We start from the raw sequence: 25328 nt of genomic DNA on the forward strand, positions 1-25328 counted from the left end.
GGTCTTCCACAGGTGATTTAACCAAAGTGAGGAAACAGACTGGTTGAAATATTTTTGGTTTGGCTTCGTCATCAGTAGTGTATCCTTTCTCTTTTCTCTCCCCCTCCACTCTGACTTAGATATATTTTTATAGCTGGTATCTGGCAGTGCTGTCCTAAGCACAGTTACACCCTTCTATGTTTATTAAAGTCAGTGGACTTAGTGTAATTCTGCTTTGGATGGCGTTGTAAAACTTGCATTGCTACAGTAATGCTTTAAGTAGGTGCCATATTGAGGCGTGTCGTAGTTGCACACACAAAGCATGCATTGCAGTGAAAGACAGTGATTCAGTTGCAGCACTGCATGGGGTCGCCTGTTTTGTTGTTATTTTAGATTGGCCAGGATCAGAGACACCTGTGTTGTTGTGAGTAGGCTCCTTGGGGCTTAGCACAGCTCTTCTCATCCAGGGAACTGCAGTACTGGGATGGGCAATTCCAGTACAGTGAGAGCATGAGTCACAGATAGGTGAGTATATGCAAAAGGATGACGGACAATATTAATCTGTATAGTTTGTCTGCAGTGTGCATAATAATGCTGCTTTTTTCAAGTATGATTTGTTAAGTCTAGGTTATGAACAGGGGCGGTGCAAGGTTTTTCGGCGCTCGCGGCTCGCCGCAGAAGCGCACTCTCCGGCCTGCATGATGACGTCACGTGTGACATCATCATGGGAGCGCGCACGCAGCCACTGGCCCAATTGCTGTGGCGGGCGGCTCTGACGGTGCACGGGTGGCCTCCGAGCTCTCCCGCTCAGTTGCCTGCGCCGCCGCAATTGCCTGCCCGCAGCGGATGTGCCTGGCCACGGACGTGTGCTGGCGGCAGTGGCGGAGCAGGGCAGAAGGGATAGGAGGCTGCAGCTCTGTGGTGTGCGCTCCCGCCCCCTGCGCCTCCTCCGGCGCTCCTCCGGCACCCCGCACCTGAGGCCACTGCCTACCTGGCCTCAGTGGGCGTGCTGGCCCTCATTAAGAAGCAATTGCAATGGGCCAGCAAGCTTTTGGAGTGGGTTTGCAAACCAGAGATTGTGCTGCCTGCTGCTTGGCATGACCTCTGGGTGTGATACTTTCCAATCACAGCCGTCATTCTGCCTCCAGAGATTGTTGAACCATGAAGATAGAAAAGATTCTCTGAAGCTGAGGGCCGACAGATCTGGGAGGGAAAATCCAAACAAGCATTTGCAAACCACTGATAATCCATTAATAAGTTTTGAAAAATCATACCCTCCTTGTGTTTGAAACTGTGGTTAGTGCAAAACTGCAGTTTGTTACTATACATGAATTATTTTTGTGTTTCTTAAAATCTCCTACTTTTTAGTTCAAGAGTCTCCAAGACAGCTAAAAACATTCCTTAAAAAAGGTGATTTCACCTTTAACTTTTGTTAAAGATGAAATCACAAGAACAGAATACACAACAGTAACAAACTCATACACAGCAACAAAAGTACCATAAGCTAACGCAGAATGAGCAGCAGCAGCATCAGATCATCACAAACTAAAAAGTTCTCTGGAGGATTACCTTTGCCTGTTTCTAAACCCCAGCAGGGTCAGAGAAATGTTAATTATGCTGTCGTCCTATTTGTTTTAGTGGTACTTTCCCCCGACTTGTTTTTGCCAGCAAGTCAAGTTGCAGCTGACTTATGGCAACCTCTCAACAGGTTTTCAAGGCAAAAAACATTCAGAAGTGCTTTTGCCAGAGCTTCATTCTGAAGAGATACGACCCCCTTTACTCTCCTCTTTTGGCTAATCCCTTAATTTTTTAGACATTTCCTCTTTCAAAATCAAATGCTGGACTTCTGGGGCAATTTTCCATTTATATAAATACCAGTGATGTAGTTTTTCCAGACAAATACAAATCACAAAAAATTCCAATGCCATAAATAAAGCAGCAATCTGATGTAGGCTGGAGAAAGACAAAATTTGAGTCCAGAAGCACCTTAACGCTAAACAAGATTTCCAGAGCATGAGCTTTCAAAGGGTGCTTGACTCCCGAATGCTTGTACACTGGAATTGTTCTCGGTCTTTAAGGTGCTACCGGACTTGAATCTTGCTCTTCTGCAGACCACCATGGCTACTCACTTGAAACTGGAGAGAGCTGGGAGAGATCACAGACGTACCAACCGTCTTTCCCTGTTACAGATTTGCCCTTTCTCTCCTTTAAGGCAGGGTGGACATACACATTATGAAGTACTTTGGGACGCTCCAGTGAACGTCATTCCACATGCCCCCCCTCCAGCTTCCCATGCACTCACTCGCACAGCCATTTGCTCCACATGAGTACATTCACACGTTCGATATCAGTTCCTTCTCTCTTTTTAAAATTTTTTTTATTGGATTAGAATTCAGATTATTATTCATTACAATCAATTCCCTTTGAATATTCCAGTTCTAACCCCCTCCCTTCCCCCCTTTTGTTGACTTCCAACAGTTTTCCAACCCTTTATCTATTTTTCCCCTTACTCATTTCAAACTTACTTTATTCTATTAAACATACGCTTTCATTCTCTTCTAAGCTTATCTATTATAACACAGTGCTATCTCTATTCCCTTCCCCACTTAACTTATCAAACTAAGTATTACATTTCTAACATATATTCTTTAATAATGTAACATTTTATCTGATTTTCATTCTCTATTCTCTAACTTAATCATTCTAGTCTCGTCAATATGGGACAATCAATTTGTCCTCTATTATGCATAGCTCTAAGTACTTCTATAAACTGTATACCTTCAATATAAGTCAATCAATTTAACTTATACTCTATATGTTACTATTTACTTCCACCTTTCTTGTATTCATTCTATTTTGATTATATAATTATATAGTTATATAGTTTACCTATTATACAATTATCTGCCAGAAACATACTTAGTTACTTATATCCTTATAATTCTTAAAATAACACTCTGTTATTTAGTACTGATAATAATCTAATAAAACCATTGCTTAGAACTTCTTATTTAACTTCCCTCCCCCTGGTAAAGTCACTTCTCTCTTCTTTTATTGTATTTCAGTAATTTTCAAACTGCCACAGTTCTCCTCCCACCTCCCATTTTTTCACCAAATACTGCTTCAGCTTCTCCCAATCCATATTAAACTGTCCTGGATCGAGATCTCTCAGTTTCCTTGTCATTTTGTCCATTTCCGCCATGTACAGCAATTTATAAATCCAGTCCTCCATATTTGGCACTTCTTGTACTTTCCACTTTTGCGCGTACAAAAGTCTAGCCGCTGCTGTCATGTAAAATAACAACGTCCTATGTTGTGCTGGAATATCTTCCATTCCCAAGTTCAGTAGCAGCAGTTCTGGGTTCTTATTAATTTGAAATTGTAAAATCTCACTTATTACTTCTATTATTTCCCCCCAGTACTGCCTAGCAACCTCACAAGTCCACCACATGTGATACAAAGATCCTTCGTACTTTTTACATTTCCAGCATTTATTAGACATGTTAGAATTCCCTAGCGTAATTTTCTTTGGTGTCAAATACCAATGGTAGATCATTTTATAAACATTTTCCTTAATATTAGCGCATGCCGTAATCTTCATCGTATTTTTCCACAAGTGCTCCCATGCCCCCATTGTTATCTCTTTGTTAAAGTTTATTGCCCACTTCACCATTTGAACTTTAACTATCTCATCTTCTGTTAACCATTTTAACAACACTTTGTAAGTCTTAGAGATTTCCTTTTTGTCCTCTCGCAAAATTACCTCCTCTAGTTCCGAGTTCTCGATTCTTATCCCTCCCTTCCCACCTTCTGCAGACCACCATGGCTACTCACTTGAAACTGGAGAGAGCTGGGAGAGATCACAGACATACCAACCGTCTTTCCCTGTTACAGATTTGCCCTTTTTCTCCTTTAAGGTAGGGTGGACATACACATTATGAAGTACTTTGGGACGCTCCAGTGAACGTCATTCCACATGTCCCCCCTCCAGCTTCCCATGCACTCACTCGCACAGCCATTTGCTCCACGTCAGTACATTCACACGTTCGATATCAGTTCCTTCTCAACTGCTAAAAGTATCCCAGTTTACAACTGCCAGATTCCCAGTCCCCATCCCCCCCCCGCTTCCCCTATCCATTCATTGAAATGCAGATCTTGACACTCTCACACCTTAAAGAAATGCAAATTGGCAAGTCAGAGGAGCCTAAAGTACTTGCTCCGTAGTGTCCATCCATGAGAGTTCTTGCTGTGAAAACAGATACTCACTTGCAAATGCAATCACACATAAAGGGAGCTCCCATGAAAGCAGCATTTACGTGTGCTGAGCAAAACACAGTCTGCACGTGAATTGAGGACCACACATAAAATCCTGCACTTGAGCATCCCCAGGTAATTCGCAACGTGTATTTCCACTCTAATCGTCCTTAGGAGGTTTGGTTGAGGAGGCACAAGAACAGTTTCCTGCTATAGAAGAGAGATTTAGCGGCTCTGTGATCCCCTCCAGCTTTCTTGGTGTGTCTCCAAAGAAGACTTCAGAATAATTAATAGCGCCTGGGGTTTTTGTTTTGTTTTGTTTTTGTCAGCACGTCAAGTTACAGGTGACTTATGGCAACCCCTCAAGGGATTTTCAAGGCAAAAGACATTCAGAAGTGATTTTGCCATTGCCTGCCTCTGTGTAGCAACTCTGGACTATCATGGTGGTCTCCCATCCAAGCACTAAACAGGGCTAGCTCTGGTTAGTTTTCAATATTCAACAAAATCAAGCTATCCTGGGCTATCCAAGAGCCTCTTTTACATTCCAGAGAAGTAGCTATGTTGATCTGTTGCAGAACAAATAAACAGGAGTTTTGTAGCACCTTAGAGAATAACACCATTTTATTAGGTCAGATTTCTTGTCCTAGAGCCAATTTGCATCTGAAAAAGCAGGCAGTAGTGCACATAAATTTAAGGTGGAATGAAATGTTGTCATACTGCAAGATGCTGCAAGGCTCCTGTTTATCAGGAGTTTACAAGACATCCTTTTTCACATGAGAAGTTTAGCATGTTAGTCTGAAGAGATGGCCTCTCCTTCAGTCATGCTGAAAGCCAAATGGAGGGATAGACTACGCTTGGTGTAAAAGATCTCCATTTACTGTTTTCTCTGCATGTGTCTTTTAGACATCAGCGATTTTCTAGATATGAACTAAAATGGTCTTTCCATTCTTTGAATCTATATTTCAATGAAGTATGAAAAGTTGAACTAAACTGTAATCAGGTTTTGCTCTTGATCTTATTAAAAGTGGCCACAAATCGGAAGAATATTGGTTTGTTTGACATTTGATTTGTTTGTTGGTGTTGGGTAAATCATGTTAAATAACACTTTTTCTGCCTGTTTTCTCTTCCAGGGGCTGTACGAGAAGAGATGCTTGGCCCATTTTTACACAGTTCTTAATAGATCTTCTGTTGGTTTCTTTTCTCTTTTTTAATTTATATTTACACCTTCAATTTAACTTATTGTTTTTGTATATTACGTATTTTTATTTCCATATTTGTAAAAAAAATGTTTATTTTTTCATTTATGCAAAAAAAGGCATAATTGTGGATTGATGTTTTATGTAATCTGTAAAATGCGTTTCATGTCGTTTGCTATCCTAGCTTTTCCGTAAAAGCACAAATTTAGCAGCCAGTTTTTCAATTCACTCATGACCGGGATCTGTATTGAGAGCAGATACCAAGTCCCCACAGTTTCAGCAGAAAAGGATAGCAGTGACTGTGGGGGAAAATGCATGGATGGTCCCCTGAATTGATCTCCTTAATTTATCTTCTGTTAACATCCGTATAATATTTGCATTGATTTCAGTTACAGTGAAGTAGTTATATGTGTGATGTGTGAGTTGGAGTGCTGACCATTCACCTGTGGGAGACCCCCCCCCAGCTCTGGGAGGAGGGACCCATGGTTGTAGGTTTGCCAGCCTCCAGGTGGGGGCTGGAGATCTTCCGGAATTTCAACTGATCTACAGGCAATAGAGATCAGTTCCCCTGGGAAAAACCCTCTCCAGGCTCCACCCCCAAATCTACAGGAATTTCCCAACCTGGAACTGGCAACCCTACATGGTGGTCAAAGGGGCTAGTGAAACATCCCCCATCCCACCCCAGTCCCCCTCTGTCAGATATTAGAAAAGGAGATTGGAAAGCTGAATCTTCCCCTTATTACTGTGATCACATCAAGGAACGAGAACGGCTTGGTGACCTTTTATATTCCCAGCAACATAAACAAACTCTGTTGAAGAGGCTACAGTTCCCATGGTGGTGGTGGGGGGTCATGTAGGAGAGTGATTTCAGGACAAGGAAATATATTAACAAATCAAATACCTAAACAAATAGAAGTATTTTTGTTAATCTCGTACTGAATCCAAGACTGGAGAAATGGCGGCATGCAAATAACGTTTTATAACTCCCTTGTTCCTGCACTCCTGGCTCTCAGAATTGGAGCCCGCAGAGGTCAGCAGGAGCAGAGAGGGAGAGGAAAAGGCAAGTCTGCAGACTGTATATTTATTTGAAAAATACTATCCTGCATTCTCTTTGCCAGAGGTATTGACATTGCTTCTACATAAGAACATAGTTAAAATCATAGAAAACATTACAACATAGTCACCAGTGAAATCCAATATTCACAACCAAAGCATCAACAATCAGCAAAATCCCTAAGTGGATATGAAGTTTTATCTTGTGCTTAGAAATGGAAAAGCTATTTATTTATTGCGTTTTCTAAAATCCTGCCTTCCTGTCAAGAGCTCAGGGCAGAATTCCTCATGGTCCTCGCTTCTGTTTTATCTTTGCAAAAATCCCTATATGGTAGGTTAGGCAGAGAGAGAATCATCAGCCCACAGTCACTCAGTGAGCTTCATGGCCACGTGGCCTCCCCGATCCTAGTCTGGCATCGAAACCAGTGCACCAAGAAGTCTAGGCAAGCACTTGCAGCTCTGACAGGGATGTGGTGTAACTGACAGGGGTTTTTCCCGGGCAGCAGAGTTACACAAATCTTGCCTCTAAAGAGGATTGCACTGATAGGTCTTCTCTATCCAATGTGTTTACATCAATCACATTACTGGCTCACCATGTCGAGGAGAGCTTTGCAGGAACACATGTTTGCTTGAGTTATTTTATTCTCAGATGATACTTGCTAGGCATAGATAGAAACATTTTGCTTACACCCTTTAGACCACCCTCAGAAATATCTTAGAAGAGGCATTCTCATTGTTCTCCCACATACAGAAAGGAATGCCTCTTCTGAGATGGGGCCTACTGCGACACATATGTTAACCATCTAAAGACAAAGAAGATGTGTGTTTTACTTTGTATCTGTTGTTTTATTCATCTGCAGTTTCATACAGATTCATTTATGAACCAGTTGAACTAATACATTAATCCGCTAAGATGTCTGATGGACAGTCCTTATATTTACATATCAATATATATTTATGTGTACGTTTCATATACATATGAAAGATGTTAAGAATGCTCCATCATCAGTCATGACCTGGGAGTAACTTTGCAAATGAAAAAATAGGAACAGAAGCTTAAGTTCCCATTAAGTTCCTTCTTCTAACCGTGTCCAGAAATAATATATAAATTAATAGAAGCCATTCCACTCCTTTAATTGAGCATATTATGGTAGGAACAAAGTGTGGTCTCTAAAACCTAGTATACTGAGTAACCTGGCTCCTCTATTTTGCTCTTGCAGGTGTGTAGACACACTGCATGCTATTGGGGTCCCTTTTGAATGCAGGCTGCACATGTCATCTGCGATGGGCATTTGTTTAGTTGCTAAAAAGAGGTTAAGGAAAGAGCTGCACAGAGGACTGGTTCATCCACCCATGCACATCAGTTTTTTCCTGTACAATGGAAGGTGTGAGCTGATTCCATTAAAAATCATTACCGTCTGAAGTAATATAAAGGTTACGACTGTTTTCACACTGCTTACCGGCCACGGAACATTGCACCAACCTCCTGGAATGACAGCGTCTTCCTGGCGCGACTGCAGTTCTTGTGTGAAATCATGCCAGAAAGACGCTGTCGTTCCAGGAGCTTGGTGCAATGTTCCGTGGCCGGTAAGCAGTGTGAAAACGGCCTCCATCTGTGAGTCGTCATGTGTGAACCAATTCCCAGAGTGAATCATGTTCCAATGTTCCCTTCATCCTTGGCTTAGAGGGGGGATAGATGAAGGGGTGAAATAAGGGTCTGCGTTAGAGGGGTCTAATCCATGCCTTAAGTGCCAGAGCACAGTTCTGGGGGGAGGGGGGACAGAATCACAGCTGATCTACTGATCCAAAGCACAGACAATCAGCATAAGAGTTTTTTGCACTGGAATTCTAGTCTCTCCCTGTTAGATGCCTATAGCCAAAAATGTGTTTGACTGCCTGTTAAGCAACTTGTCTCTTGTTAGCATCAGATCAACTGAGCAAATTTATTTCATTTACTGTTACGTTTCTGCTTTGCTTTCTCCAAGAAGCCCATGGGAGTCGATGTAGGGCTGCCCCACCGTACTCTCACAACAGGTGGATAAGCTGAGAGATGGTTGGCCAAAATAAATGGCATGAAAGACCTCAACTAGGGTCTCCTACAGTATTTTTAAAAAGCTAATTAGCAGTCTCAGACAGCTGATTTGAAGACTGGGAAAGGGTTGCTTGGGGAAGAGGGGGTTTAACTCTTCTCATGCCGCCTCCGCAATTTAAAACACTCCTCCAAGGCTGCAATTTGCCCTCTAGGTATTTTTCCTATTTATACACTCTGCTCATTTTCAGAATTCTTCACTGAAATGCTTTTCTCAACAGAAAGGGTTTGCACTCTCCAGTGGCTTGCATTCCTTTCTCTCACATCGAGCCATTTTGCTTTGCCTGCTGAATTTGGCTTTTTTAGGAATTTCCACTGAGAATTTTCCCAACAGAATAATAATTCACAGCTAATAAGGTACTGCAGTGCTAAGAAATGTCGTCACTGGTTCTTAATTCACTGCCAGATGTAGCCGAGCACAACTTCCATTTGGAAACCTTTCTTTACGTTCTTTTAGAGCTATCTGATGGTTTCTAATTTTTTGGCTTCCATCCATTATAATTCTCTTTTTCCTTCCAAAGCAAGCAAGAATAAGTCCTTCACATCTGCTGGAGGAGGTTACTCTAAGTATCAGTACTTTCTGACTTCCAATGACATTATTTTCCTGTCTTTTATTTTTTAATCTTGGTGTGCTAAAATGATTGGGATTGCTGTTTCAAATCTAGGCATATAACTGTTGTGTGTACAGGTCGTGTTCCCCTTGGGTTGCCAATTTTTTCTCTGCCCTTGCGCCTTTACATTTAAGAACAGTCTGACATGCAGGAAATAAGCCATTGGTGGTTCTGCTGCGAGGAAGAGGAATGGTGGTGAAATCAACTCAGCTAAAGTCATATGTGTCAGGATGTGTCAGGTTGCCATAAAAGGCACAAGAGCAGAGCCTGGAAGAGCCTTGGCAACCCCAAACACTAACCAGAAAGTTAGTCTTATTTTGACTCCATAATATTCTCCCATTTTTTCTTTATGTTGATACTGGTATTTGAAAAAAAATGTGTTGCCTGTACTTTTTTCCTGCCTTTTGTCAGTGTCTCTTAATAAAAAAAGTTTACTTTTGCCTCAAAATTACTTGCTGTTTTTTGCAGAAGCAGTGGCACTATTTTACATTGTAGTGCTTAGTATCACATGACCCCCCCCCAAAAAAATAGATCCTGAAGATCTTACCTGCAATCTTATTTAGACCTTATTTAGTCCCCCCAAGCAAGGTACATCCATCCCCTCCTGTCATGATCTGCCACTGGCTGGGTTCAAGAGTCACCTGAGCTGCCGATGGCTGAGAAAGAGCAAATTCCCCATGGTGTGTTGGTACCCACCTCACTGGACAGTTCCAAACAGCTGCTCAGGTAGCTTCGAACTCATGGCCACCATGGGGACTTGCAGTCACACAGTCGTTTAGTCTCAATGCACTGCAGTGGCCTCATTCATATTGGGAACATGATGCGGAGAAGAAAGGACTTCAACCTCCCCGTATAATTTTCCTGACCCCGATGTCCCCGGGGGGGGGGCATTATTTACCGTATTGGGAAGGGAGGCCTGCGTCTGAATGTATTCCGAGTATATGAGCCTCTCCCTCTCCCATGCTCCAGTCTTAATCTAAATCAGACCTGTGTGGCACACTTGAATTGAGTTCCAATGGGCAACCTGCATCTGCCAATCCTCATGTGGCAGTCCTGAGCTAGAGGCAAGGTTTCATTTGGACCTGAGAGTCTCTCTACACAAGATGCCTCAGCATGTGTTCATCAAGTGCAGGGAGACACAATGTTAGCCGGGAAGCGTAGTTTTAAAAGACAGAGCCAGCAGAGATCACTCCTCGGAGGGTTTGTTAATTTCATCGCCTCCACAAAGGCTCTGTCAATTTCACCTCTCCAGTCTAAAACTATATGGGATCACAACTAGAAGGCAGCCAGGAATGGAAATGGGCTAGAGCTGCCTTTCAGACCCAGGCTTGGACCTAGAGAGGTTCTAATGGGCTGAAATTTCCCTTCTGACATTTCACAGCCCCTTCACACAGCTCCAGTGTACAGCAAAGCCTCTCCCCTGAGGCTAGCTCTGTCTTTTTAAATTACCCTTCCTGGCTAACATTGCATCTCCCGACACATGTTCTTCATGTGTCAGATGTCTCATGCAGAGAACGATTCAGCCAAAAATTCAAAAATATCCAACGGGTCTTGTCTGCATGTGTTTGATAAAGATAACTTGTGTTTTTCTTTATGAAGTTTGAGAAGCTCCCACATTTCAATCCCAAACACACTCAATTTGGCCCCAAACGGGCCGGAATCAGCCTACAGCAGAGCGTGGGAGTGCTCCCAGGGGCAGCACGAGTCCCTGGTCAATGATGTCACTTCTTGGAAGTGATGTCATTATGCAGTCTGGGAGCACACACTTTATGCGCGCATGAAGACATCAACAAATGTGAGTGCCAAGTCTCCTGCCTCCCACCCAGAGGGTGAGGGGACATGGAAACCCCAATGGTAATTAAATTTAAAAAGAGACACAAAAGGGTTGTTTCAGTGTGATGCTGCTTGAGGCCCCCTGGCCATTAAAGCAATATCATTCTAGTAAGTAAGAGGGCTTCCCCCACATTCCTGCGCCCCCCTGAAACGCCTCTGGGCACGAGGAATGGGTCAGCAGTGAAAAATGAGAATCTGCAACATACACTCCCCCCGTCTCCTCTAGAAATGCCTTTCCAGTGCATATAACCCAGATTTATTGTGTCAGCGCTCAGAATGTCTCATGTTATCTACTCAAAGTACCACTTTTAGTATCAAACTATGGAAGCTACTAATTGTCTGCATTGGAGGATATGCCTGTAGCAAAATTCAAAAGTGTGCAGAGCATAACTCTAGTGAAGCTTCCTGGCTCGCTTCCTGGTTGACTCCATCTGAACTCCATCTGAACTCCATCTGAACTCCATCTGAACCAGACCTTCAGACTTGGCTCAGACCTTCAGACCTCCCAAACCTTTCAAGATTAAATGGGGGGCCTACAAGGAATAACAGAGAGGGGCTGTCTTAGTCTTTCTGCTCCCGGTGGTTAATAGAAACAGCAGACAGTGAGATGTACGAGGCACTCGCAAGCGTTGTATGAAGGTTGTACCTATCCTCCATTGGCATTTCTGGTCTCTCATCACATTCCACTTGGCTATTCTTTCTAATATATGCTGGAAGATCCAGTTGATGGTGCCCTGCTTTGACTTGAAAATAAGTTAAAAGTTAAAATCAGTTTAGTCAATAAATGAATTGACATGCTGCTTGGTCAACTTATCATAGGGCACATACGACACTTTGGCTTCTGACATCTTGTGAAATTTAAAAAGTTGCCTTTCTAATAAACACCATGGCAGCCTTTCTTAAATAGTGGCATTTTATTTCACACTTCCAGTATCTCAAATAAGGTAGCCATGTGGTGAATAACTTGCATAAAACCCTATAAACAACTGAATGTCAGAGAATTAGGAGAATTGCCATTATATAGTATTTCCTTGGCTAGTGTAGCATTTTCCAAATCCTCACCTCAGGCTTTGCTTGTGGAATTATCTGACTTCTTAACAGAAGACACAAAGGCAATTCTGACCTCTCCAGTGGAGGTGGTTTGACTTGAGGAACTCTTCTCTGTCCAGGGCTGTGCCGCTGGCTTTGCTCCTCATTTGATACGCGCTTTGCATTCAAATGTCTGTTCCTCTTCCCGCGTGCCTTCTGCTAGATCGCACACATTCAGTAATCCAAAGTGGAGGACTTACTGGGTTTTTTTTGCTTCTTTTTTTAGAAAGATGATTTTCAGTTCAGAGCATGAAACAGAAGGAAATGCCTCAGAAATATGACGGTAATCTTTTTGTGGCCTAAAAAGCTGTCTTACACCGAGTCCATCCTTAGTCTAGAGAAATAATAAGTAGTAATAACAACAGTAGTATTTGTAGTAGTATCTTCCTCACTAAAACTCAAGGCAGATGACAAAATATGAAAAAAGATCTCTAATAAAACAGTGCCAAGAGAATTGAAAATAATGCCAGCACAAAACTGTGTAAGGGTTGGCATACCCTAATGAAGCAAGGGTTACAAAGGAGAAGTCATTGCATGGCAGTAAAAAGAGTGATGCATACAATAAACATTGCAATATACTTCCATATCATCCTTATTCTATAGTTCTGAATATCCCACTGAACATGTCGTTTTGCACATTCTGTCAAGTAATGGCAACATGGGGGTCTCAAGCAGGCCAGAAGTGTAACCAGAAGTGACACCATCGCAAAAGGCACGGGTGCACGTGCACAGATGTTTGCTTGCACTGTACTCCTGAGCTATTGTGCATTGTCTGCAGTTTGGACTTCAATATTGCCTTGTCCTAAAACAGTCCAGACTCAATTTTTTAAAATATATGTATTGGGCTCATTCTTCCTCAACAGTACCCAGACCCGTTGATAAAAATCTTCAAGGAATAATACAACTATAACAAAACAGATGCAACTATCACAGACCAATTGAAAATGTTTCCAGGTCTAGGTCCTTGAGCTGGGTCTTTGTCTAGTCTGGGCTCACAAACTGAATCTAAGAGCCAAATGATGAATTAGCAGAAGTGAAGATAATCAAGGTCAGCCAGGAAGCACTTTTACAAACAAAAAAGATACTGCTTGCAGATGCAACATGCGCTAGGAGGTAAGTCAAGCAGATCTGTACATTCATGAAGATTAAAGCCTGGTTCATAAAAGGTGCGGTCTAAGTGTTTTAATTTATTTAGATATGTTCACCCTACTTTTCTCCTGAATGCAGCTCACAACCTTGTCCTTTCTTCCTCCATTTTATCTTCACAGCAAATATCCTGTCCGGTAAGTTAGGTTGAAAAAGAATGGGCAGCCCAGAGTTACCAGGGAGCTTCCGTTGCAGAGTGGGGATTCAAACCTGGATCTCACAGGTGGCGGCGCTCTGACACTCTAATCACTGTCTCATGCCTGCTGTCCAGGATGCAAAATTGTGCACTTCTGGTGATAAGTTGCAAAATTTCTGTGATGCTAGAACCTACATGACAGCTGTTTAAAAAGCAGTGGGGAACAGATCGTGCCAAGCCTTCTGTGCATCAAGGGGCCCCTTTAATTACGGTGTTTGATCTGAAGGACTTGCACGAGATATTGCAATAAAATACTCCTATTTGGACTCAAAGATTACTATTAGAATACATTCAAGACATTCAATCAGTTGAGCATGCAGGAGGTTGCAGGTTTAATTCTCAGCATCTCCAGCTAAAATGCTCAAGTAGTAGGTAAATGTGACAGTGTTGCCTGAGATCGTAAGTATCCACCATCTAGTCAGAACAGACACTTCCATGCTCCGAGATCTGGCCAGTGACACAACTGTATATGTTTGCGTGAGTATTTGGTGGGAATGCATACTCCCAGATCTTCTACACTGCACACCTTCACCCACCCCTCTTTGAAGGGAAGAACAGCCATTTGTTGATTCAATTGCAATTTAATATCTCAGTTCCTTCAATATTTTCAAAAGGCACATGGTTTGGTGATACTCAAATTTAATTTAAATTTAGCCTTTCTCTTTGATATAATTTATATCCCGCTTTTCTGCTACAAGGCATCCAAGCATTTTACAGCCCATAATACCAGCATTTGAACATCACTTTTATATTTCTCAAATCAATTCTGACTGCAAAAATATCCTGGGGTAATCCTAGTTAATACTCCTATTCACAAAAGAACAATTTAAAAATGCAAATGTAAGATGATTTGAAAGAAAAAAGATATTCTGAGCAATCAAGAGATTAGTTCAGTTCCAAGGGAGACAGTAGTAGAGAGATCACGTTGGACTGAATGCCTGAATTAGTTGACAAAGCTGATTAACGCTTTGATGCCCAAGTAACAGAGAGGGGAGCTTGGACTACAAGTAGTAGAGTCATCAGTACTCCATTTGGGGGCAAGAACTGGATAGAAATGTTATCTGAATATCAAGGGATATTCCGATCTGAGATTAAACATTCTAACTTGCTGTAATGTGAGCGGGAAGCTCTCTCTCAGCTTGAGCTCTCATTCATTCATTTAGAACACACACATTTTGTGGGTGGGGGAAGGACAAAGGAACTAAACAGATAGGATTCAAAACAGGTAGCTGCAGAGTACATGACGAGCTGTAGGGAAGGATTTGTGCTGAATCCAGCCAGTGTGGCTGGGTCAGTCCGATGGCTACCTTAACAAGTAGGAAGAGGTACAATACCTGCATCATTTTTCACTCCCCCAAATCCTTTCCGAATTTCCTAAGCCCATTTGGAGGAGAAAAGGATGGCAATCATTTTTGGGGAGAGTAGCTTTGCCTCGATATTAACAGTGGCATGTTAACAGCTATATGGGCAGAGGAGAATGGATTTCCCCCCATTGGGGGACATGTCAGAAATGTGCAACAATGTGTTGAGAAGATTGCTAGACAGACACCGTGCCAGTAAACATGCTGGCTGTCCCTGAGCATAGGTGCACACTGCTATGTCCCAGGAGGGTGAACAGTAAGGTTATGCATTGATGCAACACATTCATACATGTGGCAATTAGTGTACCATGGGGAATCCATGTGGAAACAGCCACTACCAGCAAACCATGTGTTAACATGCATGCTGTGCTATGTTACCCCTTGCTAAAAGGTCATCTGTATTCACCAACAAGCGGGAAAGACGAAAGCGACAGAAAGACCTTGCAAGATCCTCCCACAGTGCTGTCACAGCATTTGGCTATGTTTCACTTCAGCCTCCTGCGAACTGACTCTCCTCCTGTGCAGCTCAAAGTTACGTGCGTCCTGCTCTTGGGATTTTAACCTTTGGACAGTTTGAGGGGTGTCAGAGTGAAAGGAACATCACTGCTGGCAGCTGTGATGTCCAAGCTGTGCTGTTTCTCCCTGTTCTTCTTGTTTCCAACTTGGGTGTGACTGTGGCCATGAGCCCTTGGGCATGCTGGAAGTCGCTTTAGGTCCCTTCAAGAAGAAAAGTGGTGAATAAATATACTAAGCAAGAAAGAAACGGGGCAAGTAATTTTAGTCCACACCATTTAAGTTCCTGCTGCCTTCTGTTTCAGTGATGACCCAGCCTGAGACAAGCTTTAGCTAAGTTTAGACTAAAGATGGGCATGAACCGGGGAAATGGCAGTTGGTTGCATTTTGTGGTTCGTTGTGTTTCATGAACCATGAACTGGCATGAAATTGCTGGGTTCACAAACTGGTTTGTTTAGTTCATGAACACATTACTTCCAGGTGGCAGAAGGTCTGCAGAAAGCTCATCCCCCTCCCCGTTGCCTAGGTTGATCAGCGCCAAGCTGTCTGCAGTGATGAACTGAAAAACGAACCAAACAAACCAGCTTAAAAATCATCGCGGTTTGTCAGAAATGGCCTCCGACAAACCACCGGTTCGTGAACAAAAAAACAGTCCAGTTCATGATGAACTTTGGTTCATATTTCGGTTCATGCCCACCTCTAGTTTAGACCCATCACTTGAATAATTATTTTATTATTAGTTACTTCATTTGTACCCTGCCTTTCTCCCCAGTGGGGACCCAAAGCAGCCTACATCCTTCTCCTTCATTTTATCCTCACAACAACCCTGTGAGGTAGGTTAGACTGGGAGTGTTTGACCGGCCCAAGTTTGTCCAGTGCGCTTCCCTGGCAGATGGAGGATTTGCGTCCTCATCTCTCAGATGCTAATCTGACCCTCTAGCCACTACACGACACTTGCCGTACTAATGTGTACCCCCCCTTGCGGTCCTTTCCTATGCTTCCCTCCCTTATTCCCACCTGATTGGAATCTTACATGGATAAAAAGGGCTGCATTTGGTGACCACAAATGTCTAATAGAGAGTGTCATCATCTCTCAGTGTTGTGCTCTTTGTCCTTGTGGTGCACACCTGAGCATTGGTGTCAGCCTTGCCTTGGGCTGGTGAAGAATTCCCAAGCTCAGCAACAGTCCAGTGGGAGCATCTGTGCCTCTTGGTGTTGACATGGTTTCCCTCCGCTCTTCAGAGCATTTTATCAGCACATCAGAGAAATCTTTGTACTCAGCACTGAGACGGGCAGGTGGGAAGATGAACATCTCTCTTGTGAACTGGAAGGGGGCAGCTTGGCCTCTCTTTTTGGACTAAAGGACAGCCACATTTATCTTATCTTAAGAGCAACTGGATGAGGGCAGAACTCCTGTAACTTTTACTAACAGGGCAGCAGGGGGCAGATTACCAGGAGCCCCTTGCCATGCAGGGGTTAGAGAAAAGCTGCACTTGAGGAAATCCTGTCTTGTACACCACCATTCAAGACTGATTTTTTACAGGTACAGTAAATCCTGTTAGGAGGACCAACCAACATTCACAATGCAGTGTGCAAACTTCCAAATAGCACAAAATTCTTCTTTGGTTAGAGTGTTAAATTCAAAGGGAACCATAATCATGATTCTCTGGTTCAGTATTAGAGATGGAGCCTCCCTTTATCTCTGGATGCACAAAGCCCTGAGATTTGTGGACTCTAAAGCCTGGGTCCTGGCACTTGGGGGGAGTCTCTTGGGGTAAAAGAATTCTCATTAGAGATTCTTAAATGAGCAGAGCAACAGACACAAGGAGGGGGAGTGGGACACAAGCAGCACGGACATGTTTTTGTGACCTACATAAAATGACTAAAGACATTTTGTTTTGAACCTTTAAAGCTGCAGGACATGGTTTTTAATTAATTTTTTTTATTTTAATAGAAAGATTAAAATCTCATTAAAAAGAAAAGAACAAAGAAAAAAATATATCTAAGAAAAAAGAAAGAGAAAAAAGAAAATAAAAGAATAAGTAAAGAAAAGAAGAAAAATAATACATATATAATAAGCCATTTTCAGTTTACTCTGCAACACGTATAACATCATTATAAACAATATTCTTTTAGTCTCATTGATACATAAACAACATTTTCTGTATATCCCCCCTTTTTTTAAAACTCCCCAAATCTGTCCTCTTAAAAGTCAAATCCACAGATCATCAGTTCATTTCCCCCCGTTTCACACCGAAAGTCTATAAGGGGTTTCCTTTCCAGTCCATTATAAATGTAGGCGATGTTCTACCACTAATCAATACTGTATGTTTAGCCATCTTGGCCATATCCATCATTTTCAAGTTTGTAAAAAGAATGTTGATGGGCAGACATGTGCATGTTCGTAGTTCATTCTTTGTTTTAATCCATGCATTTCATTCCACTGGTGGGTACCACATGAACCTCTATTATAATGGCCATAGCAAATATTTACCTGTCCATATTATTCATTCACTTACTTCAGAGCTGCTGCAGCGTAGTGCTTAAGTGGTTGGGCTGCAGATCAGCTCTCTGCTGCATCGAATACCACTGTTGCCATGAGCTCAGCAGGTGGCCTTGGGGGAGCTGCTCTTCTCAGCCCAGCTCCCCAGCTATATTGTGGGGATCACAACAACCCTGACTTTGTTTACTGCTCTGTGGGGCACTAATCTATCTAGAAGAGTAATATATAAGCACACTGTTGATGTTGTTGATATTGTTGTTATCATTATTCATTTAGACAGCTGAAGATTGTTTTATTTAGGACATCTTTGGAATGTATTGTAACTGTGTTTTAACTTTGTTTCTAATTGTTGTTTTAAAAAGTATTTATGTTGTTTATATTTTATACCATAAGCTCCCTTGAGCACTTTTGGAGGAAAGGCAACTAACAGTGCAATCCTAAGCAGAGTTACTCCAGTCCAGGCCATTGATTTCAATGGGTTTAGACTAGACTATTTCTGCTTAGGATTACGCAGTAATAAGCATTCTAAATAAATAAATAAATATATAACTGGCCTTTCCCCCCAATGGGAACTCAACACAGCTTAGATCATTCTCCTCTCCTCCATTTTATCTTCACAACAGCCCTGTGAGGTGGGTTAGACTGAGAGTGTCTGACAGGCCCACGGTCACTTAGCAATAGGGTTGCCAGGACCACTGAAGCTCAAACTGGGAGTTGTGGTGGTTGTGGAGAGGGGGCTGGGAGCAGGAGATCCTCTGCCCCGATGGGGGAATGGGATCCCTACCTAGCAAGCCTCTGTGTCAAAGTGGGGATTTGAACCTGGACATACCAGATCCTAGGCCAGCACTGTAACTGCTATACCATACTGGCTTTCATGTATGTTTATACACACACACACACACACAAAAGACCATGTAGAAGCCTGAATGCCCACTAAAATGCCCACAGCTTTAATACTGCCTGTGATGAGGAGATCCAACAGTAAAAGTTTCGCTGGTGTTTGTGGTCACTGGCTAGGTGTTGCAATCATACGGCGGTGTCCAAGGTAAATGCAGAGTTTAGAGAGACTCTTGAGTCTGCATCATCTGCATCACCTTGCATCACCTTGGCTGCTTCTGGGCAGCAATTGCTTTTGCCTTCTGGCTTACCCTTGAAGAGCAGTCTTCCATAACCACTGGCCTCTCTTGTCCTGCTTCCTTCCAGATCTCTCCACCTGGCAAGATCGCATGTGGACACAGCAGACCTTCCACTCTTTGGTCTTGTCCCTTCTCCAGGTGTGCCCCTGTCCTGCTGCCTTCTGCCTCTACAGGTTCTCAAGAGGGTGTCCTCACTTCTCCCATTCTGCCCAGGGTAATGTGTTGCCAGTTGGCACCCCCTGGGTGATATCAGAGACAGTCAGCCATGTCTGAACTGGCTTGGTCAGTAGCTGGGCTTCATGTGAACCGGGACATGGTGTTTTGCACAGGCCTATATGATTTTTGGTCATGCTTGCTCTTCACAAAAAGAGGGCAGAAACACAAACCATGTATATAGAATCAAAAAGAGTCCAGTAGCACCTTTAAGACTAACCAACTTTATTGTAGCATAAGCTTTTGAGAATCACAGTTCTCTTCGTCAGATGCGTGGAGGGCAAGAAGAAACTGGTCAGATATATAGGTGGAGAGGGGAGGGCGGAGTAGATGCAAACATTAGCTTCTGATATGGAGATCATATCAGAAGCTACTGTTTGCATCTACTCCGCCTACTTTGCATCTACTCAGAAGAATGCCCTCCACGCATCTGACGAAGAGAACCGTGATTCTCAAAAGCTTATGCTACAATAAAGTTGGTTAGTCTTAAAGGTGCTACTAGACTCTTTTTGATTTTGCTACTACAGACGAACATGGCTACCTCCTCTGCATGTATATAGAGAGCCTTCATGTCTCAGCAGCAGTCAAATCTCCATAAGGTCCAAATTAGCCCCTATATATTGTTATTTATTTACTTAATTTAATATATCCCCACCTTTTCGTCCATTTTCTCTTCACAACAGCACTGTAAGGTAAGTTTGGCTAAGTGTGTGTGACTGGATTACCTAGCAAGTTTCCATGGGAGAGTGAGGATTTAAACCTGGGTGTCCTAGTTGGACACTCTAACCACTAGACACACTGGCTCCACTGATTTCCATTTGGCAAAAAAAAATTGTGCTTGTTCAACCACCGTTTTGATACACAACCATGTAAGGTTTCCTTTGGCACAGTAAACGATCGTTTAGCTGGAGGTGGAGGAGAAGACAGCACCTGGAAACCAAAACTGTGCTGCTCATGACTAGACATGGGCATGAATGGGGTAAAAAACCCGAACACCCTGTTTGTTGTTCGTTGCCATCCACGAACAACGAACAACAAACATGGATGAACATGAACTGTTCCCGGACATGTTCGTTGTTCGTAGTTCGTGGGGGCCAGAACCACCCCCACCCCCACCCCCAACCACCCCCACTTAGCCCCCCTCCCCTCAAACCCACTTGCCTGGCCCTTTAAAGATCCCTTTAAACTATCAGCTGGCAGGCGGCAGGGGGAAATCCCCTGCCGCCTGCCAGCTGATAGTTTAAAGGGCCCTGTTCTGGCAAAAACAGCAGTATCTGCTGGCAGCTACTTTGAGGGGTTACCAACTGACCTTCCCAATGTCCAATACCCACCAAATTTGCAGGGGACATAGTCCTTACTGTCCTCTGAAGACCCCCCAAGTTTCAGAGAGATTGCACCCTGGGAAAGGCATGATCCATGGGTCTCCCCATTGGCTGTCATTTTCTCTTAACAGTGGCAAAAACAGGACTCTCTGCTGGAAGTACTTTGAAGGGTTAAAGCCAGAAGGAAAGGCAGAAGGAGTTCAGACAGAGTTCAGTCCCTGCCTCTAGTTGCCAAGGGGATTGATTGCAGGTGCCAGACTGTCTGGCTTGACAAACAGCTGCTGAAGGCAAGGAAGGAGGCTTGCAATGACCACCTGTTCGTTTAGGATGGGGCATCATGAACAGCTTGTTTGCGAACAGCAGATTGGGCTGTTTGTGGGTTTTTTCTGTTCGTAATGCTGTTCGTGCCCATGTCTACTCATGACCATTATCCAAAGCACTGTTCTCCAACGTGGCACTGGTGAGCTTCATGATGCTCACCTGTATTTCTCTTGGTGCTTGCCAACCTATATGGAAAGCAAGACTCGTGACTGGCTGCTCTGATTCAAAAGAAAGGGGTTTTCACAAGTGCAGTAACAGGTAGCCACTGGAAGATCAGGAAGGCTGATAAGTAATAACATAACATTCGATTTATAAAGACAACTTAACGCCCACTCAGAGAGGTTTACAAAGTGTGTCATTATTATCCTCATAACAATCGCCCTGTGGGGCGGGTGGGGCTGAGAGAGCTCTGAGAGAGCTGTGATTGACCCAAGGTCACCCAGCTGGCTTCAAGTGGAAGAGTGGGGAATCAAACCTGGCTCTGCAGATTAGAGTCCTGCTGCTCTTAACCACTGCACCACACTGGCTCTCTACACCTAACTGGTACCCATGCCTTTTTTAACTTCTGTGTGGTTTCACACTTTTTTCCTTTCCCATAGATGCAAGGAGGGAGATATTCTATTTGGCTCTGCCTTTTGTAGCAGCTGTTTTTGGTTTGGCTGCACCTCCTGTGGCAGCAGTTTTGGAGTTGCACTCACCATCACCTTTCAGGATTCCAAAGGTGCCCGCAGGCTTTAAAAGGTTGAGGACCCCAGCCGAGAAGGAGCACACAACCCCCTTCCACAAAACAATCTCAATTGCAATGGAGGTAAGTGAAGGAGGGCAGGAGAGAACCAACATTGACTCTGTGTCCAGCTATGTTGTGAGCTGACTAGTAAAACATGGCATTCAAGCTAGAGAAATAATCCTGATTCCCCACAATAAATAAGTAATGACTACACAGTGAATGGTAGCTGAGCAAAGCCCCGAAACTGACCTTATTTGTCTTTCCCTTTCTATTTATAGAGGCTGCTGCCCTGCTGTGTGCGCTTCACTGCTGTTCATGCAAGGAGAACATTCACTGGCATTCACAAAGCAGGCACCAAAAAGTGAGCAGAATTTGCCTGCGGAAATGGATCCCGAGCAGATGATGTCATCACGGCTTGCTGCCTTTGCTGGAGTTGTGTGTGAGACTTTAAAAGCTTCTGCAAAGTGAACATACCAAGAAAAAGCTTCCATCAGCTGCATCCAGCCCCTCACCCCCACCCCACCTCGGTCTAGTGTATTTTTCTGGCATTTGCCCATCTGCAGAGAATCACCCTCGCTTTGCCCTGCCTTCCCAATGTTGTTTTATTCATTTGGTCCCCCCTTTTCTCACCAGCAGGAACCAAATATAACTCACAACATTGTTCTCCTTTAGTCCATTTTATCCTCACAATGACCCTGTGAGGCAGGTTGGACTGAGAGGAAATGAAGGGCTCAAAATCACCAGCTCGGCTTCCATGGCAGATCAGGAATCTGAACTTGGGTCCTCCAGCCCCTAGCCCGACACTCTAACCATTACACCATATGGGGTCTTTTCTTGCTTGCCGCAGTGGTGCAACTGGCTGGTCGTAATGTGGTGGAGATTGTGTGTGTGTGTGTGTGTGTGTGTGTGTGTGTATAACCTTGAAAATATTGTGCTAAAAATGTTCAAAGGGAAAATTTGGTGCAGCTCTACTATTGGTGGGCTCTAAGAGAAATAGCAGCTTCTACCAATAAGTTAATTAAATAACTGCAGGCTACCGTGAGCTAAACAGAGCAACTAGTAGAAGAGGTTGCCTGGAGCATCTCTGCATGCTTCACTGCATTGGTCTAGCCTCCTTATAATCACCTTCTCCTGTCTCCAGACCGAGTATGATCAGATCAATCACTCACTTTTCCTGCAGAAGAAAGCACAGCAGAATTAACCTGCCCACAGAGGCAGAAGCATCTTTGTAACGCCACTCAAACCCAGTGGAGCGGTTAGAATCTGTGCGGACTACAAATGTGCAGTAAACAAGGCACTGCAACAGCACGCTTGTCCGGTGCCAGTCGTGAGCCACCTTCTGGCATCACTGAATGGTGGGAAGGTCTTCACTAAACTCGACCTTGCCCAGGCCTACCAGCAACTGCCAGTTGACGATGCCACAGCAGAGGCACAGACGATCGTGACGCACAGGGGTCCATTCAAAGTCAAGCGCCTGCAGTCCGGTGTCAGCGTTGCTCCCGGGATCTTCCAGAGCATCATGGACGGCCTTCTCCGCAGAATTCTGGGCGTCATTCCATATATATATATATATTTAATGGTTCTTTTCCATTTCCAGCCATCTCTGTAGGTGGTGGGGGAATTTTGGGGAGGGTGTCTGTGGTTCAGGTGTACTTTCACAGGGACGAGCTCACACTCAGGAGTGTGCCCTCCATTATGGCACCCCTGGGCTGTGCATAATTGCGCTGGGAAAGAGAGTTTAAAAGTTCCCATCATAGGGAACAATGGGGGACGGCTGGCCAGCCTGCTCTTGGGGTAGTGGCCAGTGTGGGAATGTTGGGGAGGGTGTCTTTGGGTCTCTGTGGGGTTGTGGGGGGTGGATTTAAAAGGGGGACTGTGCCTGTGGCCATAGATGCCACATTCCGTGGGTTCCTGCTGTGGGAGTCTGGATTTTCCCATAACAGGAATCAATAGAGAGTGGCTGGCCACAGGGGAGGTTAGGTTTTGGGGAGGGTGTGTGTGGTATTTGGCAGTTTGGGTGCAGGTCGACTGTGGCTGTGGCCATTGGCAGCCCCAATCCCATGTGTTTCTGCTGCGTGGAAGCCTTCCCCACAGTAGTAAGACATTAAGTGGTGTGGCAGGAGAACCACCTTTGGGGGGGCATAAAATGGCCCCCCAAAGTGGGATCTGCTTGAGCCTTGCTGGAGGGTGGGAGGACAGGTGAGAGCAGGTCCCCTGAAAGTGAGGGGCATTTTGCATGCAAAATGCCACCCCTAGCCAGACAAGCTTCTTCCCCCCCATAGGGAATAGTGGTGTAGGAGGGGGGTAAGAGCAGCATCTTTGGGAGGCCATAAAATGCCCCCCCCCCAAAGTGGGATGTGCTTGAGCCTTGGTGGAGGGTGGGAAGACAGGTGGGAGCAGGTCCCCTGAAAGTTGGGTGCATTTTGCTTACAAAATGCCACCCCAAGCCACCTAGAAAGATGACTTGTTTTTCCCCATAGAGAATAATGGAAAGTGTAGGAGGATGGGGGCACCTTCTTTGGGGGGGGCATAACATGGCCCCCCAAAGTCCATTCTTGGGGGATAGTTAGAGGAGAGTTAGGAGAAGGTCCCCACCAAGTGTGGTGTGATTCGGAAAGAAAATGCCCCCCACCGGCTCCCGGAAAGCTGGGAGCAAGTTCCCCGTTGAAAATAACGGCTGAATCTTTCTGAATCAAACTTGAATCATTCAGATTCGGGTATCCCGAATTGGTTTACTGATTTGGGTTTCCCTTTACTCTGAATCAGTTTCCTGATTCGGGTAAACCCAAATCAGGAATACTGAATCAGGCTAGCCCTGCACACCCCTAGTCATGACAGGTGGGTCTGTACCTGCCACCTGTGCCAAGAGTCATGTCCAGCTCCGGCCCAAGCTCCAGTTCACCCATGGGAGTCAGTACGCACACCATGGTTCTGCCTCCATGTAGATTTTGCAGGGCTGTTCCAAGGACAAGTGTTCCTGATAGTGGTGGACTCCTTCTCCAAGTGGTTAGAGGTCGTTCCAGTATCCACCATGTCCACCGCCATTGTCATTTGGCACTCCGTCGTCTCTTCACAACACATCAACTTCCAGACACTATTGTGTCCAACAACGGGGCCCAGTTCATGGCTGCAGAGTGCCAATGGTTCCTGGCTGACAACGTCATCCAGCACATCACGTCTGCTCCATTTCACCCTTCAACCAATGGGCAGGCCAGAGTGAATGGTGAGAAAGACAAGGACAGTCTCTGCAGGATCACACAGGGAGACTGGCAGGCTTGATTGGCTGCGTTCTTACTAGAGCAGCATGTGACGCCCCACTCCGCCACAGGGCGCAGCCCAGTGGAACTCCTGATGCACAGAAGGCTGACTACCACACTCGACAGACTGCATCCGGACCTGTCACCGGAAGAGCCACAGCAACCCTCAGGAGGGGGAAGAGCGTTCCAACCACGAGATTCCAACTACGGCAATGGCCCGACCTGGTTGCCAGCATCAGTGCAAAGAGCGACTGGACCAGTGTCTTATAGGGTGCTCACAGCTGGGAGTTGCGTCGCCATCTGGATCAGCTAAGACGAAGATGGCCAGAAAGAGCAGAGGTAGATGGAGACATCCCTGCAGCCAGCACTCCGGAATTCGTGGCAGCTCCCAGCACAGAAGGGACTCCTGTATGGCCAGTTCCAGATCTGACAATGACTCCGCATCCAGAGGCAAACAACACTATGGGGAGTTCTCCGGGATTGTGTTCCAGCCTTGCTGCGGCGCCAGCACCACAGCAATCTACAGCCG

This window comes from Eublepharis macularius, chromosome 16 (genome assembly GCF_028583425.1).
Source record: "Eublepharis macularius isolate TG4126 chromosome 16, MPM_Emac_v1.0, whole genome shotgun sequence".
NCBI classification, from domain to species: domain Eukaryota; kingdom Metazoa; phylum Chordata; class Lepidosauria; order Squamata; family Eublepharidae; genus Eublepharis; species Eublepharis macularius.